General features: G+C 53.8%; 1 non-coding gene across 1 annotated transcript; it reads right to left on the reverse strand.

Moving 5' to 3' along the window:
- Positions 1 to 1141: 1141 nt before the first annotated feature.
- TRNAD-AUC (transfer RNA aspartic acid (anticodon AUC)) lies at positions 1142 to 1213 on the reverse strand. The gene has a single exon. It is a non-coding gene; the product is annotated as a tRNA-Asp (tRNA).
- Between the last annotated feature and the right edge of the window lie 1706 nt (positions 1214 to 2919).

A 2919-nucleotide genomic window follows, 5' to 3' on the forward strand; every position in this document is an offset into this window, starting at 1 on the left:
CCCCGCCCTTTCCCCCTGCATATGACCTGTAATGGCCTCCCAGTCTTAGTCCGTAGGGTTCAATATTGAGTTGGCCCCGCCCTTTCCCCCTGCATATGACCTGTAATGGCCTCCCAGTCTTAGTCCATAGGGTTCAATATTGAGTTGGCCCCGCCCTTTCCACGCACATGACCTTTAATGGCCCCCCAGTCTTAGTCCGTAGGGTTCAATATTGAGTTGGCCCCGCCCTTTGCAGCTATAACAGCTTCACCTCTTCTGGGAAGGCCGTCCACAAGGTTTAGGAGGGTGTCTATGGGAAGGTTGGACCATTCTTCCAGAAGCACATTTGTCAGGTCAGGCACTGATGTCGGGGGAGGAGGCCTGGCTCACAGTCTCCACTCTAATTCATCCCAAAGGTGTTCTATGGGGTTGAGGTCAGGACTCTGTGCAGGACAGTCAAGTTCCTCCACCCCAAACTGGCTCCTCCATGTCTTTATGGACCTTGCTTTGTGCACTGGTGCGCAGTCATGTTGGAACAGGAAGGGGCCATCCCCAAACTCCTCCCACAAAGTTGGGAGCATGAAATTGTCCAAAATGTCTTGTTGGAACAGGAAGGGGCCATTAGTGTAAGGATGACATGAATGACTAGTGTCCAAAGGCGGACTGACCATTTGGAAACTCAGGCACTGCCCGAGGGCCCGGGGTCAGTAGGGGGCCCCATGAGATGCCTCTGATACCTTTTTCATAGGCTTCTTGAGTTTGGGCAAGGACACAGGGGCCCCATGATCCCCTATTGCCCGGGGGCCCCATGAATTGTCAGTCCACCCCTGCTAGTGTCAGAGAGAGCTATTGAGCGATGTATACAGTAAGCAGCAGGCTTTTTTTTTCATCCACATTGCTAAGGATAGCCGAAAAAAATACCTGAAAAGGATCCGAGTGCTCCACCTACTGGCTGAAAATGAAAATACAAAATAATATCCTTGCGCAAGAAATAAATTATTCAGAAGTGTTTAAGAACATACAATCATACAACACATTTGCTTCATTAGTTTTGGTTTAAATTTTATTCCTTCGCTAATATATCCTCAACATTTCATTTGTATAGCACTTCTCTCCCTGGGGACTAAAAGCACTTCGCAGGCGAGGCAGCCATCTTGAAAATTGCGTTGGCCAGGAATCGAACCCGGGTCAGCTGCTGGATAGGCAGCTATGCTCACCACTGCACCACCAACGCAAGGTATGTGTTTGGGAGGAAAACCACGCAAGCACAGGGGAGGTACAAGCGGCCATAGGCTGTCCAGTGATCCCGAGGGTGTGGCCAGATTACAGGGGCGGCATGTCATCCCGCCCACACATCGCGTCCAGGGAAAAGAAGACACCGGACCTGCGGACCTCTCTACCCCTCCTCCAGCAGCGCCTCCTGGACTGGATCGTCTTGGGACTGGGACACGGAGCCAGGTAAGACACAGCAGCCCGCTGCCCGTCCCTGTACTAAGTGTCCCTTCCGTTGGAAGAGGAGGGGCGGCGGCACCACGCCGCTCCCCCCCCCCTAAAAAGTGCGGCCCTAGGCAAACGCCTTGTTTGCCTCGCGGCAAATACGCCCCTGGTTGTAAGCCTCATTTTTGCGCCCCTGTACCTTGTGTACATATGTACCCCCCTAGCTACGCCTCTGTGTCACATAGTGACATTTCAAGAAGTTTTATTGGCCAGCGGGAGGTGACTGCGCTGCGCTGGACAAAGAGCACGGCCAGCCGTACTTTATTTCAGCGCACACCGCCCGCACTTGTCTTGTCTTGATTGGACCTAAAGTTGGCTATAAATGAATTGAAGTTCGTCTGGTTCAGAATCCAGCTGAATTTCAATCCATCTATGGCTGTCCTTGCTCATGAAAAGTTAATCTATCTCATGAATGGGCTTGTTGGAAGTTCTTTTTCCATCAGCGCATGCAGCCAATCAGCTGCTGGGCTGATCAGTATATTCTGACTATCAGCATGTGGTGACTGCGGTACGCTAGAAAAAGTACAGCCTGCTGTACTTCATTTTGGTGCCTGCACACTACCACAATGCATTGGTGTGATCCAGCCACACCAAAGACAAGGCATGTGTCAGGGGCGTACCTACAGGCATTGCAACTGCGACCCGGCCCCATGCTGCAGGGGGGTCGCACGGCTGGGACAGTCCCACCACATTGCATTGTACACTTTTTTCTTTTTCACACAAACTATAGAGCAGGGGTCCTCAAACTACGGCCCGCGGGCCACATGCGGCCCACCGAGGACATTTATCCGGCCCGCCGGGCAGGGGCGTATCTGCCGCGAGGCAAGGGACTAGGGTTTGGCAGGTCGGGAGAGCTCGGCAGGACTCGGGCGGGAGGCAGGAGGGCGGGATCAGCAATTCTAGAACAGGGGAAGGTGGGCTCGGCTTATGAACCCGCACCACTCACCCGGCCTCTCTGCAGCCAGCCGGCCATCTATTCTGATCAGTGCATGCAGCCGTCACGGTTGGAGGGCGGAGCCTAGAGCTGACCATGAAGAGGGGGAGCAAGAGAGGAGACTCCATCGCTGCATGTCAGGTATCATGGCCACAGACCCTATATAAGTGCAAAAGATGATCGATCTCCTGCCTCTCTCTTTCCCCCCTCTCCCCCCCCCTCACTCTCTCCCCCCCCTCTTCTCTCTTTCTTTCCCCCCTCTCTTTCTCTCTCTCTCTCTCCCCCCTCCTCTCCCCCCCCTCTCTTTCACTCTCTCCCCCCTCCTCTCCCCCCCTCCTCTTTCTCTCTCTCCCCTCCTTATCTCTCCCCCCCCCCCCCCCTCTCTCTTTACATTGTACACAGATCTGACCCAACAAGGTGTCCTGCATTTGCCGTATATTTTGCTCCATAAGACACACTTGGGGGGAAATTTCTGTGCGTCTTATGGAGCGGCCGGCTCAGTATTCCCG

The sequence above is a fragment of the Staurois parvus genome, unplaced genomic scaffold (genome assembly GCF_062004578.1).
Source record: "Staurois parvus isolate SC_StPar_1 unplaced genomic scaffold, SC_StPar_1.0 ptg000370l, whole genome shotgun sequence".
Lineage (NCBI taxonomy): Eukaryota > Metazoa > Chordata > Amphibia > Anura > Ranidae > Staurois > Staurois parvus.